The sequence below is a fragment of the Aotus nancymaae genome, unplaced genomic scaffold (assembly GCF_030222135.1).
Source record: "Aotus nancymaae isolate 86718 unplaced genomic scaffold, 86718_ANA_hifiasm-v0.15.2.pri h1tg000020l, whole genome shotgun sequence".
Classification (NCBI taxonomy): domain Eukaryota; kingdom Metazoa; phylum Chordata; class Mammalia; order Primates; family Aotidae; genus Aotus; species Aotus nancymaae.
This window is the reverse complement of record NW_026988432.1, coordinates 45,641,890-45,660,086: the sequence shown is the minus strand read 5'-3', so window position 1 is coordinate 45,660,086 and position 18,197 is coordinate 45,641,890. Positions and strand designations below refer to the sequence as shown.

Here is an 18,197-nt window from a genome sequence, read left to right as displayed (position 1 = left end):
ATGATTATGTGTCTTGGGGTTGATCTTCTCATACAGTAGGTTACTGGAGTTCTCTGCATTTCCTAAATTTGAATGTTGGCCTATCTTTCTAGGTTGGAGAAGTTCGCCTGGATGATATCCTGAAGTATGTTTTCAAACTTGGTTTCATTCTCCCCATCTTTTTCAGGTAACTCCGTCAGTCATAGATTCAGTCTCTTTATATAATCCCATATTTCTTGGAGGCTTTGTTCATTCCTTTTCATTCTCTTTTTTTATTCTTGTCTGTCTGTCTTCTTTCAGAAAGATAGTCTTCAAGCTTTGAGATTGTTTCCTCTGCTTGGTCTTTTCTGCTATTGATATTTGTGATTGTGACGTTCTTGTAGAGTGCTTTTCAGCTCCATCAGGTTGGTTATGTTCCTCTCTAAACTGTCTATTTGGCTGTCAGCTCCTGTATTGTTTTATCATGATTTTTTGCTTCCTTACATTGGGTTACACATGCACCTTTAGCTCAGCAAAGTTCATTTTTACCCACCTTCTGAAGCCTGCTTTTTCAATTCAGCCATCTTAGCCTTAGCCCAGTTCTGTGCCCTTGGTGGAGAAGTGTTGTGGTCATTTAGAGGAAAAGAGGCACTCTGGCTTTTTGAGTTTTCAGTATTTTTCATTGATTCTTTCTCATTTTGTGGGCTTATCTATCTCAGTCTTTGAGGTTGCTAACCTTTGAATGGAGTTTCTATAGCATTTTCTGTTTTTGTTTTTGTTTTTTTTTTCTTTTTACAGTCAGACCACTCTTCTGTAGGGCTGCTATGGAGCTGGGAGCTCCACACCCTAGTTATCCGTTTTTCCTGTACCTGGAGGTATCACCAGGGAAGTCTGCAAAACAGCAAAGATGGCAGCCTGTTCCTTCCTCTGGAGGCTCTGTCCTGGGGGATACTGTCCTGTTGCTGGCCCAAATGTGCCTATAGGAAGTGGCTGGAGACCCATATTGGGAGGTCTCACCCAGTCAGGAGGAACAGGACTAGAGATTCACTTAAACAATCAGTTTAGTTGCCTTTTGGTAGAACAGTTGGGCTGCATTTGGGGGGACCCTTTCTCATGCAGACTGTTTGGACTTTCCAAATCCAGCAGGCTGAAACAGCTGAGTCCACCAAACTGCCTATGTGGTGGCTGCCGCAATCACCAGGAGTTCTGTCCCAGGGAGAGATCAGAGTTCTGTTTGTATAACCTTGGCTGGAGTGGCTATGACTGACTGGGGTACCTAAAAAAAGATGTGGAGAAAAGTCGGGCATGGTAGCTCATGCCTGTAATTCCAGCACTTTGGAAGGCTGAAGTGGGTGGATCACCTGACGTTAGAAGTTTGAGACCAGCCTGGCCAACATGGCAAAACACTGTCTCTACTAAAAATACAAAAATTAGCCAGGCATGATGGCAGGCTCCTGTAATGTCAGCTACTCAGGAGGCTGAAGGACAAGAATTGCTTGAACCCAGGAGATAGAGGCTGCAGTGAGCTGAGGTCACACCACTGCACTCCAGTCTGGGCAACAGAGTGATACTCCATCTCGAAAAAAAAAAAGATGGGGAGAATAGAACCAGGTAAGATACTCCTCCCCCACTCCCCCACTCCCCCACAGGGAGATCTGCCGCATCAGGAGGAAATGAATCAGGGTTCTGCTGAAAGAAGCAGTCTGGCCACGATCTGGCAAAGCAGCTATGCTGCACTGAGGGGGACCTCTCTAGAGATGGCAGGCTGTAATGGGTGAGTCGACCAAACCTCAGAGATAGTGACTGTACCTCCTCCCAGGAACTCCTTTCTACTTCAGGTAGACTTCAGCTTTTTGTCATGGGCTGGCTGGAATCCCAAGCCAGTGGGTCTTATCTTATGAGGTGCTATGGAGATGGGGCTCACAGAAGGATGCTGCTTGTCTCCCTGGATTCAGCACCCTTCCTGAGGATATGTATGGACAGACCTCCTGCCTTGCTGTGAATCCTGGGACTGGAGTATGTAAAACTCCTGGGTCTCTGTGTGTGCAGGAGTGGCTGCTCTGCTGAGACTCCACACAGGTTTGTATATCAAACCTGATGCCCTGGTGTCATGAGCTCACAAAGGGATCTCCTGATCCACGTGTCGTAAAGATCTGTGGGGGAAGCATGGTTTGCTGGGCAGGGGTATACAATCACCACTTCCCTTGGCTGGGGGTGGGGTTCCTTTGGCTCCATGCCACTCCCAGGTGGGCTGTCGCCCCACTCTGCTTTTCTTTGTGGGTCGAGTTGTTTGCCTAATCAGTCTCAAGGCAAGAATCTTGATATTTCAGTTGAAAGTGCTGTATTCACTGGTGCCTTTCATTCCTCTCCGTGAGAGCCATGGACCAGAGCTGCTTCTAATCCTCTATCTTGGACCCTTCTACCACTTTTAAATAAATAAGTATTGGAAGAGCCCTTTGCTCTGGTTTCCTCTTGTCTTAATTTCATCCATTGCATATATTCATACGCATATGTGTGAGTGTGTGTACGTGTGTGTGGCAGTAAGTATAGGTTCAATTGAAGTTTTTTTTTGTTTATTTGTTTTTGAGATGGAGTCCCACTCTGTTGCCCAGGCTGGAGTGCAGTGGCACAATCTCAGTTCACTGCAATCTCCACCTTCTGGGTTCAAGCCATTCTCCCAACTCAGCCTCCTAAGTAGCTGGCAATTGAAGTTTTTTAAGGGAAATTTGTGTGGGAAAGGCAAAAGAGGTGAAAGCAAACTTTTGTTGTTCATTTTCTTTTTTCCTATTTAAGCTGTAATCCCAAAGAAAAATTCCATCTCAGGCTGGGCTCGGTGGCTCACTCCTGTAATCCCAGCACTTTGGGAGGCTAAGGCAGGCAGATCACAAAATCAGCAGGTCGATACCAGCCTGGCCAATATGATGAAACCCCATCTCTACTAAAAATGCAAAAATTAGCTGGGCATGGTGGTGGTGGATGCCTGAATCCCCGCTACTCAGCAGGCTGAGGCAGGAGAATCGCTTGAACCTGGGAGGTGGAAGTTGCAGCGAGCAGAGATTGGGCCATTGCAGTCTAGCCTGGGCAACAGAGCCAGACTCCATCTCAAAAAAAAAAAAGAAAAGAAAAAAGAAAGAAAAGAAAAGAAAAAGAAAAATTCCATTTCCTCCTATGTTGGCTATCAGTCTATACGGATTCTTGACTCTAATCTCCATATTGAATTCCTAAACTTAACAGGTAGGAAATTTGGGTTGTGATACAACTTAAATTAGTTTAAATGCTACTCAAATTAGCCTATGCCAAATTTATTGGTTGATAATACAAAAAAGGTGGTGATTTGACTTGGATCTAAGGAATCCACAGGCATCCTCAGTACTTGGTCAATTTCTTTGTTTTCTTCTCTTCTCTTTTTTCTTTTCTCTTCTTTCCCTTTCCTTCCCTTCCTTCCATCTGACCTCTGACCCTTTTTGGTGCTGTTATTGCTACTAGCATCATTTTCAGGCAGGAACTTCCCATGTTGTTCCAATACTGATCTAGGAAGAGAGGCAGTCCCACCCAAACCACCTGAACAATGAATGCAGGACTAGTGGGTCTCCTAGAACATTCTGGAAAGAAAACAAAATTATTCGTTAGTTTAATTCCCTACACTATTCAATCATAATTTTTTTAAAGATATATTGGATAAGAATCAAAGTAAAATGTTAAATGAAGACAATCATGCTTCACTTCCCAAAGTGATAATTATATTATTTTAGAAAACAATACAAAATTTTCATTTAGACACTTGACCAATAACCTATTTTCAACAGGCCATTTTTCAAGGGCTTGGAATTCTAAGGCAGAAAATAAATCTTACTTTAAAAAAATCTCCATTTGAAATAAAAATGCCTAATCAAACATCCCTGTCAAGTAATCTAAATCCCAAGATTAGTTGTTATACAAACAAAAAACAACAGAAAAATGTAAGTAGGAATTACTGAATAGAGATCTTTGAGTTACTGCTTATATTTCTTATTTCAATCAGTTTCAATCAGTCAATCAGGCATTGAATATTCATGAGCCCTACTGTGAACTGTAGCTTGTCCCTTTGCTAGGCACTGGGGAAATGTATGAATGGAATACAGACTAGTATGGATACAGACAAATTAATCAATAATTACACAACAGAATGGGTATTGGAAGACTAGTTCTTCCTGGGGAGTCAGGAAAAACCATAAAGAAGAAAAGCCATTTGAGATGCATCTTAAAGAATAATAAATTATTTGTCAGGCTAAGAAAAGAGATGATGCCTGAGGGAAAGACATTTCAAGATGAAACCACATGAACAAAGTCACAGAGGAGTGAAATGGCTTCGCCTTTGAAGACAAGAATATGTTCATGCTGGAGTACATGCTGGCAACTGAAAAGGATGAGGTCAAGACGGAAGGTTGTGGTCAGATCCTGAAGACAAATATCATGTAAAGAATGTTACTCTTCTAGCTAGTAATCTTCCCCTCTTCAGTACTTTATAAAATGCAACCTTGTGTAAATGTGTATATGGGGCCTGTATAGGCATCTCATTGGATACCATACTAATGACAAGATACACTCTTAATTTATTTTGCTAAAGATGAAACAGCAGGACAATACAGAAATGATGTTTTGGTGTAGGTTTCAGTACTGGCTCTGAGTTCCATAGGGACCTTATAGCTTTTTGCATACAGTTGTCTTTCTCAGCCATCCTATGTATTCCTTCTTATAGGAGAGACATGTACGGTGTTTTTGACATGCAGAACACATTTAAATCTCATTCAACCAATTTGTAACTTTAAATAACTGACCTAATAGAATAAATGGTCGAGTATGAACCTTTAGTATACTTGTTTAGTTGGCAATTGTTTCTGAGCTGTTCTGAGACAATTACCTGTCTCTGCGTAAACCATCCTATACCCCAGCTGTATCTGAGAATCCCCAAGATGTCTCATGCATGCTCATGAACTTGTCAACTCAAACACCTACCATTTTCTTCCTTTAATCTCTGGTCCCCTCTGGTAATATTTGTTTCTGTGGGATATTGTACTGAGGGGTGAGTCACTTTTGAAGGGTTATTGTTATCTTTGCCATATACCACCATTGCTTCCTGGAATCCTAGAGATGCCTGAAATTCTCAAAATAAAGAAGGCACCTTAGGTTCTGCAAAGTGTTGTTGCATTTTTTTTTTCTAATTGGGAACCACATATCAGTATTACCAGTAATGAATGTTTGTAGATTTTTATCAAAAATGTCATTTCAGTTTTACCTTCAGCACCTCAGCATACATTGAGGTCAAGAGATGAATGTATATGATAGACAATATGGTATATTCATGATTGTTTTTCCCTCTAGGACAGCCAATCTTTTGTTTTCTGGACCAAGTTTGTCTTCCTGACTCTTTTCCCCTATGAGATATATGAGATTTTCTTCTGGGTAGCTCATCGGTTCCTCATGCATCCCTGAATCGCTGGTGGCTCATTCCATTCCTACTGAACCCAGAGGCATAAAACTGGGTCAAAGAAAGGGAGCCTTCCCTACAGTGAGATTCAGACTTCTTGTGAGTCACTAGATCTTGCATTTTAGGAGAAGCCACAAAAGGAAACAATACAGTTTATGTAGTTATGTATTTATTCATTGAAATTACTAAATGCTAAAAGGGCTCTCTATGAAAAAGAAATGCTTTAGAAGCTCTAGCTTTAAAATGAAAGAACTGATATCATTTTAGTTATTTCCCTCTAGTAACCTTTGAACTATTTTATTTTTACAGTCATGTGAAGTCTTTTTTTTTTTTTTTTTTTTTTTTTTTTTTTTTGAGATGAGGTCTTGCTCTGTTGCCCAGGCTGGAGTGCAGTGACACGATTTCGGCTCACTGCAACCTCTACCTCCCACGTTCAAGCAATCTCCTGCCTCAGCCTCCTGAGTATCTGGGATTACAGGCACCCCCCCTCCCCACCACACCCAGATAATTTTTTAATTTTTAGTAGAGATGGGCTTTCGCCATGTTGCCCAGGCTGGTCTCAAACTCCTGACCTCAGGTGATCCACCCGCCTTGGCCTCCCAAAGTGCTGGGATTATAGGCATGGACCAGCACGCCTGGACATGAAGTCATTTTTAAAAGGTTACGTTGATAATTGATATGTGGTTGCAAGGAAAGGCAGAGACTTCATCCTAAGGAAAGAGATAAGCAGGCAAAACTCAACTCAGAAACAAAGACTTGGTCTGGGAAAATCGTATAGTGCAGGCCACCCTGAGCTCTTTCTGGCCTGGCCATGTCTGAGATTTAGGAAGACAGTGGTGTTTAGCTTTGAAAGATGTTGTAATGCATCATTAATTTGATATCCCCTCATAATAAAAGAGGGCAACATTTTCTTTTCTTTACCCCCGAATCGCGGCATCGTGGGATCTAGCTCTCCCCAGTGGGACAGCAGGTGTTGTCAGGGGAAGAGCAGTGGCACTCAGGCATCTGATCAAATCTGCTCATTTGAATTCCACACCTGAATGAATTCCACAGAAATCACAGAAATGCTTGAGGGTTGAAAGGATGGTCTTTTTAGTGATCCAGGTGTGAGTTTTAGCAGATAGGACCTGTATCTGTTAAAGATCAATTACAATTAAAAGGACTAGAAGTACTTATCCATCCTTTTTTCCCACAAACTGCCTTTTGTTGCTTCTCTACAATTTGTTAGTTTTAATGGATAACTATAACCTTTGGCTAGTTTTCTGGATGATTCAATATCTCCTTAGAAAGGTCTCTAAAGAGATCACACTGAAAATCACATCAATACCCTTTGTGCTTTTTCAATCATTATGAAGATTAAAATTATATAAAAGCTCATCATTAACTCCAGAAATGAAACTTTGGACTTTACTCAGGCAGCAACAACTTTTTGTTCATATGCACTGCAAACAATACAACCTGTGAACCACACCATTGCATTGATCAGCCATTGTTCAATTTAGCTCTTATAGCTTAAGGAACACTAGCACATCACTTGAGTCATAAGGAGTCTAGTGCGTACAAATTCTTCTCTCTCTCTTTTTTTATGTTTTTGGACAGGATCTCATTCTGCACAGTCTGGAGTACAATGGAACAATCATAGCTCATTGCAGCTTCCAACTCCTGGGTTCAAGGAATTCTCCCACTTGAGCCTCCTGAGCAACTGGAATTACAGGTACATGTCACTTTGCCTGGTGCCTTGCTAATTTTTTCTTTTTTTCTGTAGAGACAGGGTCTCACTACATCACCTGGGCTGGTCTCAAACTCCTGGCCTCAAGTGATCCTCCCACCTTGACCTCTCAAAATCCTGGTATTACAGGCATGAGCCACTACACCTGGCCCAAATCTTACTCAATTGACTCCAAATCTCATTTTTATCACTTCCCTCCAACATTTCTCACTATTTGCCCCTGCCCCATCCATTTCTCTCTTTTCCCTCCCAAGTTTCAACAGTGCTATCCTCCCCAGAACTGCATCGCATGCCCTGAAACACTTTCACACTTTCTCTCCTTTCTCTCAATCTGCACTCAATCCTTTCAAGGACCAAACATGCCTAATCTCAGAGAAGCCTCCCCACCCATCAGTCCAGCCCAGCCCAGAGTCTGAGCACAGGTTACTGCTTGCTCTGGGACTTCACCCAGTTCTTCCTCCCCACCTCCCGCCTCTGTCCCTCGCCCAGTGGACACCCTGAGGCGATCGCCTGCTCTCCCAAGCTAGTTATGCCATTATCTTCACTCTCCATCCCTGGAGCCAGTTTTACTGCTCATTGTTCACTAGAGAAAGGGGAAAAAAAACTAAGGCTTTAACTTTCAGAAGGCACTTAACTAGGCAGGAATTCGGATGCTATAGTACAGTCACGTTCAATCCCTTTTGTTTTGTGTTTTTTTTTTTTTTACTGTAACCCATTACAAGAAATACCTTTTACACTCTGACCCAGTGCATATACTTATACACTGAAGAAAATATAAGTTAATACAACACACCAGAGGAAGGAACCAAATACACCAACTGTATCATGTGTAAAATTAATTCCTGTGAATTCAACCACACATTTAAAAAATAATGGAAATTTAGATAGGATGCATGTACTTTAATATATTACATATATTTCTGTGTTGTAATTAGAATAGCCAACACTTATTCAGCACTTGCTCTGTGCCTAGCACATATATTAAATCACGTAATTCTTCTAACACTATGTGGTAGGTGCTGGTATTAGTCCTATTTTACCAATAGGAAAGCTGAGGCACAGAAAGGTTAAATAACTTTCCCAGGGTCACATAGGTAGGAAATAATTGGACCAGGGTTTAGACTCAGGCTGACACACTCCATAACTACTACCCTACCCCCTCAATCAGACATGTGCAACTTTATACCACTACGTAAGTTTATATTCACAAAGGATATTGCTGTTTATCAGTAATTTAGAGATTTTTCTAGGTTTTTGTGATCAAAGTGATTCTGGTTTCATCCACTACCTTATAATCTTACTCTCTGCAAGATGAAATCCACAGGAAACATTCATATTTGACAGGCTTTTAAAAATTTTGAAGATGGCATGAGCTTTCTTCATGCAATAAATTGATGTTAATAATTAGCATATTCTTTCTACTTAAATATAAAATACTGGAATTACACATTACAATAAGAACCAACTGTGACCGGGTGCAGAGATTTATGCCTGTAATCTCAGCATTTAGGGAGGCCGAGGTGGGCGAATCACTTGAGGTTAGGAGTTCGAGACCAACCTGGCCAATATGGTGAAATCCCATCTCAAGTAAAAATACAAAAAAATTAGCCAGGAATGATGGTGGGTGCCTGTAATCCCAATTTCTCAGGAGGCTGAGGCAGGAGAATTGCTTGAGCCCAGGAGGTGGAGGTTGCAGTGAACTGAGATCACGTCACCACACTCCAGCCTGGGCAACAGAGTTAGACTTCATCTCCCCAAAAAAGAAAAGAAAAGAAAAGAAAAAAAGAACCAACTGTGCAGCTGCTTTTCCTAATACAATTTCAAAGTTTCTTTCCTCGTAAGAAAATTTACATATTACAAAAATATTTACTTCCTAGAATCACAACCTGTTAGAACTAAAAACAGCCACATTTCAACCAACATACCATTTTTACTTTGTGAAAAAGAACCCTGAGGCCAAGAGAAAGAGCAATTCTGCTTAAGAAACAATTTAATTAAGAATGAATGAAAGATTTTATAAAAATTAACCACAACTTTCTTGAATACTACCAAGAAAAGTTCATTTATAATGTCACAAGTAATGTGAGACTTCTAAAAATTAGTTATTTTCTTAAAGTTTCTGTCGTTGAAATATTGAGAATGCTTTGTCTTCAAAACTAAGTTCTATGTGAATAACTTAAGTTGGTCCAAAGAAATAACAAGTTTGAGTATGAATCTATGCTAATTGGGCACACCTACTCAGAAGCAAACAAGTTTAACAAGTTCTCACTGAGAATATACATTTAGTAGACCTATTAATTTAGCAAAATAATAGTAATATTGACATAAAGCAACTATACCTAGCTCACAGGATAATAAGATGGCAGTGGACATAGAACAATGGTCAAATGCTTCCTGAGTTTCACAAGGTTTATTCCAATTCAACTTGGACATGCATCATAAGCTGAGTGTGAGGTAGCATTTTTGGTTATGGTGTTACCTGGGAGGTATGTCTAAAGGAACAAATATTTAGTTAGGCAGTAAAAGAAAGTCTATTTAGCTTTTAGTAATGTCTTCAATTTCACAATCATTTTGCAGAATCTAGCCAGGTAATGACTTTTCTGAACATTGAACCGTCGATGAATTTGTGAAGACAATGCATGCAAGAGTTTCCAAACTCATTCTGAAATTAAGGGCTTAACTGTTTAAATCAAATATTAACCCCCAAGTTAGAGAATTTGGTGAATAATATACATGTAAATGCAAATACATCATCACCTCGACCAGATACTGCTTTCAGGTAGGGGTCTAGTAAACTTTTGTATGCATCACTCTCACAAATTCATCAGCTCTCCAATGTTCAGCAAAGTCAATACCTGGCTAGATTCTGCAAATACCATCCTGATGTATAATAGCCCCTAGTAAGCAACAGGCCTTTAGATATATTATCAGTTAGATTGAGAAGATGGATTAGACTGTCACAATCTACTAATTTGCTCAATGCTATCAAGTATTGGCTGGTCCTACATATGATCCAAAATAGTAGAGCATCCACTTATGTTTTAGCAAGTTTAGATAATCTTCAGTTTTAAGTGCCACAATTTTATTAGATTCAAAGACAATTAAATAAACTATATCCTCTGTCCTTAAAACTAAGGCTGTTTCAAAAGATGGTGATTGATTCATTTCATAAGAATGCAAAAGAAGTGAACATTTCAAATAAAATATACCTGAAAGTTAGGAGTTAAGGAGATGTTCAACTACATTCATTAGATTTGAAAATCTTTTTGTCTGCTATCTCACTGCAGCAAAATGCATGTGGTAGATAATCACACTAACAGTTTCTGATTTTAAATTACATTTTCACTTTCAATGCTGATATTCCTTTACTTATTCAAATACAAACAATTCTATTTAGGGTTACTACAATACATTTATTCATTTTTGAACTTTGAAAAATTTAACAACTTTTCCACTACTTCCCATCAAACGTGATATAAGAGGATAGTTTAAATATCAGGTAATGGCATTTCTGTGGCCAACAAGCATATGAAAAAAAGCTCATCATCACTGGTCATTAGAGAAATGCAGTTCAAAGCTACAGTGAGATACTATCTCATGCCAGTCAGAATGGCAATTATTAATAAGTCAAGAAACAACAGATGCTGGCGAGGCTGTGAAGAAATAGGAACTCTTTTACACTGTTGGTGGGAATGTAAATTTGTTCAACCATTGTGGAAGACAGTGTGGAGATTCCTCAAGGATCTAGAACCAGAAACACCATTTGACCCAGCAATCCCATTACTGGGTATATACTCAAAGGAATAAATTATTCTACTATAAAGACATGTGTACACATATGTTAGTTGCAGCACTATTTACAATAGCAAAGATATGGAACAACACAAATGCTCATCAGTGATAGACTGGATAAAGAAAATGTGGCACATATACACCATGAAATACTATGCAGTCATAAAAAATAATGAGATCATATCCTTTGCGGAGACATGGATGAAGCTGGAAGCCATCATTCTCAGCAAACTAACACAGGAACAGAAAACCAAACATCACACGTTCTCACTCATAAGTGGGAGTTGAGCAATAAGAACCCATGCCATGGACACAGGGAGGGGAACATCACACACTGGGGCCAGTCACAGGGTGGGGGTTGAGGGGACACATAGCATTAGGACAAATAGCTAATTGATGTGGGGCTTAAAACCTAGATGATGGGTTGATAAGTGCAGCAAACCACCATGGTACTTGTATACCTACGTAACAAATGCATACTGCACTTGTATTCCAGAACTTAAAGTAGAATAAAAACTTTTTAAAAATAGGGCTGGGCCCAGTGGCTTACTCCTGTAATCCCAGCACTTTGGGAAGCCAAGACAGGCAGATCACAAGGTCAAGAGATCAAGACCATCCTGACCAACATGGTGAAACCCAGTCTCTACTAAAAATACAAATTATGCATGCCTGTAGTCCCAGCTATTCAGGAGGCTGAGGCAGGAGAATTGCTTGAACTCGGAGGCGGAGGTTGCAGTGAACAGAGATAGCACCACTGCACTCCAGCCTGGTGACAGAGTGAGACTCTGTCTCAAAATAAATAAATAAATAAATAAATAAATAAATAAATAAGATAAGTAAACTAATAATGAGGAGTCTAGGCCAAAATAGACATGAAGGTAAAGTTCCAGAATCTGTGTATCTGATCATTTTACATCATTTTTCTTTATGGGCAGGGTTATTTTTTCATATTTGCAATCTCTGCTATTCCCTTAGTAGGGACCCTGCTAGCAATAAAGCTTGTATTTGTGAATAAATAAATAAATAGATAGATAGATATCAGGTCATGGAGCAGATTAGAGGATATCTAAGTTTTTTTCCAGTTTTTGTAATTAAAAAGACATTGGGCCTCATTCATTTATTTTCCTGCACTTTTACTTGATGACAATATTATTTAGCAAGGTCAATAACATTTTATTTGAAGCATCTTATGTACAAATTAATGAGAAAAATAGATTCATTACAGAGAAATTAACTTATTCATGTATTTGTTAAATAGTTAACTCAAAAATATATATCAAGTTTTTATAGAATATTCTGTGCCAGATGCAGCATATAGTTATAGGTACTCAATAAACACTAGTGGAATAAATCAAATACTATAGTATTGAATATTAAAAACTAAAAATTGTAGGTGGATGAATAACAATAGTAGTAAATTACTCATTATTTGTGTAAAAAACTATGTCTTAGGCTCACTTATGTTAGCAGTTTAAATGGTCAGTGGTTCTCTGGTAGTTTGTATTTTTAGAATATGAGAGTCTCCTTTTAAATATTGATATAGCATGTATTTGTATAAAACCTTTTTACTAGATTGTAATGTTACTATTAATATCCATAAAAAATGACCAAAGTTACAACTAATTTAATTTACATTTTATACATTTTATTAGATTTTTATAAATGAGATGGTTTTTATAAATATTTGAAAAATTTGAATAGCTATTTCAACATATTTACTATTCATTTACTTGAAATAATGAATGGAAAATATAATTTGTATCTATCAATTAATGACTATAAAATTTGATGAGCAAATGTAAGATTTCAGAGATTTGTTGCAATTATTTCAGCCCTCTAAGCTTCTGGCTTAAAGACTGTGCTCCTCTGACCTGAGGAAAATAAATAATATACATATAAATACAAAACAGTGCTTGCATTTTCTCCAGGAGGGTATCACGCTCTCTGGACTGTGACCTCCTTATGAATATCTTCACTCCGCAACACCCAGCACAGTATCTGAAATGTAGTAAGAACTCAATCCATGTTTATCACATGAATAAATAAATTATTGAATTTCACTAATTGGCAGGTCTCTATAAATGTATTATCCATCACTTTCTCAAATTATTTTACTACCAGGATCCTTTCTCTGTTATAATAATTGATGGGTATTCTTTCGCCAAGTGAGTGTATGGTGGAGACAAGGGTGTTCTGAGGAGCAGGTGGAATTCCTGCTGGCACTCAGACCATACTGTAGCACAGGGGTGTGACCTTATTTGTACCACCTCCCTCACAACAAAGGGAAATGCCCTCTTTAAAGAGGAAGTAACTCTGGAAGGCTAACATGCATCTTACCAAGGATACTGGTGTGAGGGAACCCTGGCTCAGGCACAGCTTTATTGGGTAAGGCCCCATTCAATGCCAAAAAGCCCCCATGTTTAGAACTATGGAGAAAGGCGTGGAGATTTCACAATGGGATATCTGGTCCCATGGAACATTTCCAGATCCAAAAATCTTAACAATAAAAAGGGCAATCAGAAAAGAAGAATCTTTGGTACGTTGTGAGGAGTTTGCAGCAACACACAAAAAACAAGAAGCACATATGAACGACCCACACATACACAGCAACACACACACACACACACACAGGCTGAGAACATCCTCTGAAAAGAGATACATACTAGATAAGCAACAATAATAGGTTGTTAAGCAAATATTTAGAGAGGGATACCTAGCATTTAAGAGCATTATTTTAGATTCTGGTTGTATACATAAGATGGCTAGGAAACTTTCCCACCAGGGCCCTCATTCTCAACTTGTGCTGAGGAGGAAAAGCTTATCACAGGGCATCCAAAGATGCCTTACAGGTGAGTAACATGAACCAACTGTTGAAGGAGCACCGGGAAAGCGGCACTTGGCCTTCAGAAAACAATTCTGTTGTGGGCTGATGTGAGTAAGCCAGTGATGATTGCAAAGCCACCTGCTAGGGTGTGTCCTGGTGAGGAAATGCTGGAGGGAAGAGAATGATAACCCACATGACATACCATCCCTGTGAGGCCCTTTGCAGCCCACTCCACAGCTGGAGAAGGAGGTTCACCTGTGTCTCCCATTGGAATAAAATAAGGCTGGGCTAATTACAACAAAGCTAACCCCAAGAACAATCACCTGCCAAGTCCTGTCTCTTTCAGCTCTCCAGGCTTTGGCATAATGAGGATTTGGAAAACTCCGTTTCCTCTAGGATTATGCATTCTCCACATCCCTCATCTACAGCATCCTCCACATTTCATTAAACCCATTTCAAATGTTAGCTCCTCTCCGAAGACTTCTCTCACTCTTTAGAGCAAATAAATGTTTTCTCCTACAGAAATTTGTATGAACCTCTATTACACAAATTGTCACAAAACATTTTATTTCATTTTTTAGATACATATATTCCTCTGGTAGATTTTGTTACTTACCCCATGTGCCTCACTTGTATTCATATTCTCAGATCCTAGCATGGTGAGTGCTCAATGAACCATGCATTCTGCTCCCATATTCATGTGTGTGTTTCTGGCTACTTGGCATCTTCCACTGAAAATAAGTGCTCAAATTGTCACTGGCAACCCTTTTTCCTGGCAAAGAGATTAGCAGTACCTTTTTCGACGTCCATATTCCGAAAGCAATGTCCTTGTCATCTGCTTCAGGCTTTTTAGACAGTGAGAGGCTGAGATTATTTAAGGAGAAACCAGAAAAAGCATCTAAGGATATTAGAGATATCATTAGATATCTCGAATAAAATACAGACTATCAGGCAACAATCTGGGATTGGAGAAGTTAATATCGTCAGGCTCAAGTGACTTCCAGTGGCTATAAGACCATTCATAACCATATAACTGGTTTTATCTTCACCACTTCCCTTCATATTCTTCATTTCATCTCATTTGCACTACCTGAAGTTATACAAATTCACCAAGATTTCTCCTTCCCCTCGTTTAGTGTCTATAAACATTTGTTTGCCTTTTCAACATAGTATCTCCATTTTTCAAATGGGAATACTTCAGACTTATGAACATTAATTGATTTGGCCAAGGTCACATGAGATCAAATCAAGTAGCCAGGATTGGATCTTGGCTTTGTCTGACTCCAAAGCTTGTTTTCTGTCCCCCTATGCCAAGCAATTCCTCTGATTAAAAATAGCAACATTCAAATTGTTCCCCATTGCTGAAATGTCATAAACTGGCAATAAAAGCTTAAATAATAGAATATTCTCATAATCACTGTAGACTGTACTTATTTGTAACAGCTTTGATAAATGTACAAGAACAACTTTAGAAATAAAATGTTATTAACCAAATATCTATGTAAAAGATTCTCAGATCTTCAAGTATATCCAATCCACTTTGGCTGCTTACTTAAAAAACTAGTTTTCTGGGCCCCACTCTCTAGAAATGTGGATTTAATAAAACATAAAATAAGGCCTAAGAATTCACAGTTTAAGCATACTTTGGGAAACAGTTTTCTGTATACTCTATTATGCAAGACATTTTAAGCGTATTTTGGAAACGATTTTCTATACTCTGTTTATTATGTAAGACATTTATTACCATCAAATTTAATATGTCTGGATGGAAGCAAATATTTTCAATGGTAAAATATTTTTGTTAAGATTCCGTAGTTTCTGCTCAATATTATTAATATGAGTTAGAGTTGATGATATAACATTGACACAAGATTCCTGATAGAATTAGGTGTTACTATTATACTTACCTCTCAATCAATATATCTGAACGTGTGCAGATTTTCTTGGGTGTTCTTCTCATTAACTCTAAGTCTAAAGTTCTGTGACTCACAATATACAAGTTTGACTGCTTGTATGTGCATTTCCAAAGGTTAGTCATCAGCATTTCCTAGTACCTAGCTGATTATATCATGGAATTTTGATGATGTTTGCAGTTGCTCTAGTTGAAAAACCCTCCCAAGAACCAGAAACATGTTTCTAAAACCTGTTTCTTGTTGTAACTCTTGTCATAATTGCCAAAAACTATTTGCTGCTCACTGGCTGCAACTGCAACGTAATTATTGAAATCCCTAGCAGTAGAAAAAAATACTATATATATATATATATATAGAATATCACTATATATATATATGTATATTACTATATATATCACTGCTTGGGATAAAGGGAATAATATGTATATATATACACATATTATATACAGTATATACATATTATATATATACAGATATATATATATCTGCTTGGAATAAAAGGATGAGAAAATAAATTCCTTTGAAAATACTAATTATTCATTCAAGAAGTTGTAATGAAGTAGAGTTTGTATGGCAGTAACTGTGAAATAGAGTCTAGAGAGACGCTCTAAGAATTAAGGTGGCAGAATTTCTGAAAAATAGGGCTTTAATTCAATTTAACTCAAAATATTTACTATGTTTATACTGGGTCCCAGGCAATGCTAAGGGAGCAGAGGGAGGGATACATGTTCCCCCACTTTAAGCCCCTTTGTACTTCTCAGAGAGCACGTACACCGGCTCCAGAGCACAGTTCCTACCATCATAAACATCATTCTCATGGCCATACCCTAAGCCTTATGAAATCATTTTGCTTCTATGCACTTAAACTCTAATATGAAAGTTTTAGGACAACAATCTACTATCCTTCTGGAAATCTCATTCCTTTGCTTGTATTAAAAATATATGTCTTTTAACCTCACTGAGACTTCAAGTTCATACTCTGCATTTCTTCAAAATTAATCACATAAGGGATCTATTCTTTGCTTCCTTCCCTTTCCAGAACATACCCCATAGTCTGTTTGAATATTCTTGCCAATACTCACCTCCACATAATTCTAAGTGCTTCTGGAATTCTCCAGAAATCATGTTTTCACATTTGTTGGCTTCTTCAGGATTTATTTCCATCTTCTTAGATCTCTGAATAAAGATTGAAACATATATCCTTTCTTCTTGAAACTCCAGTTTGCTTTCATTCATTTATCCATTAATTCAAAAATATTTATTGAGTAATATTATGTGCTAGGTTCCAAGAAGACAGTTTTGATCAAAACGTTTTTCTTGTTCTGGTGGATATAACAGTCTAGTGGTGAGGACAGAGAGTAACAGTCACACAAATACCAGTAAACTTGGCAACTATGACAGATGTGAAGGAGGAGATGGACAAGGTCCCAAAGAGCTCCTTCTGGACAGAGTGTGGTAGAAGGTGAGACCGGAGAGTGAGCAAGTGTTAGACAATTTAGGACCTTGCAGGGCAGACGAAAGACTTTTGTTCCCCTTTATTCTAAAAGTTACTGAGAGGGTTTTTTGTTATTGTTTGTTTGTTTGTTTGTTTAAGGGATTGATATGCTTAGGTTTGCTCTTTGAAATTCTTTTTCCACCATTACTGTAGTAAGCAGATTGGAGGCTGGCCAGCATAGATGCTAGACCTGCCAGAAAGTTCCAAGAGCAATCCTAGTGAGGGACAATAATCACTTGGCTAACATAGTGGTAGTCAAGATGGAAAAAAGTGAATGAACTGAAGAGATATTTTGGATGTAAAATCAATAGACTTTGGTGATGGATTGAAATAGAAGGATAAGAAAAAAAGAAAAAAAGAATGTTGATAATATCTCTTGGGCTTCTGTCTTGCACAACTAGATAGATGGAGGTATTATTTTCTGGGAAGAGATCACTGGTGAAGGCGAGAATGAGTTTCCAACACATTGAGTTTGAACTGTATTTGAAACTTCCAAGAGAAATGTCAAGTAGGCAATTGGATGTATAGGTTTGGAGTTCAGGAGAAAAGACCTGGACTGGATAGATCTGTAAGTTGCTATTTGCATGAGATCACTTTTGGGAGCGACTACAAACAGGAGAGAGGGACACAGACCCAAGCTTCATGAATGGGTGGTTAGAGAAGAATATACTGGCAAAGAAACAGAAAAGTAACAGAGTTGGAAAGAACATCGGGGAAATTTCAGTGCTCTTCCTATTCTCCTATCTTCGGGAGTCATATGGAAACTTTGTATCTTGAAGTGTTGCCTTTGATTTAAATTACATTGGACTGAGCTAGTTCTACAACTTCTGTGAAGCACTTTTTCTGTCGCCTTTGCTGACTCTTCTTCTTTACTAAGCAAATGTGGACAAGCCGGTTTGCTTTTCAGATATTTTCCTGTCTTTCTCTTCAGCTCTCCCTAAATGATTTCCTCCACTTAACGCGATTTCATTAACACCTGTAAACTGAAAACTTTTACATAATCCTCATATCTATCTTCA

The 18,197-nt window shown here is 38.5% G+C and overlaps 1 protein-coding gene across 1 annotated transcript in view; it reads left to right on the top strand.

The window, feature by feature from the left end:
- Nucleotides 1-3,891: 3,891 nt before the first annotated feature.
- DSG1 (desmoglein 1) overlaps nucleotides 3,892-18,197 on the top strand; it is a 62,518-nt gene continuing 48,212 nt past the window's right edge. Inside the window, exons 1-2 of the mRNA XM_012447302.2 lie at nucleotides 3,892-4,412; nucleotides 7,025-7,139. The gene's annotated coding sequence lies outside the window, so the exon portion shown is untranslated. The remainder of the gene's footprint in view (nucleotides 4,413-7,024; nucleotides 7,140-18,197) is intronic.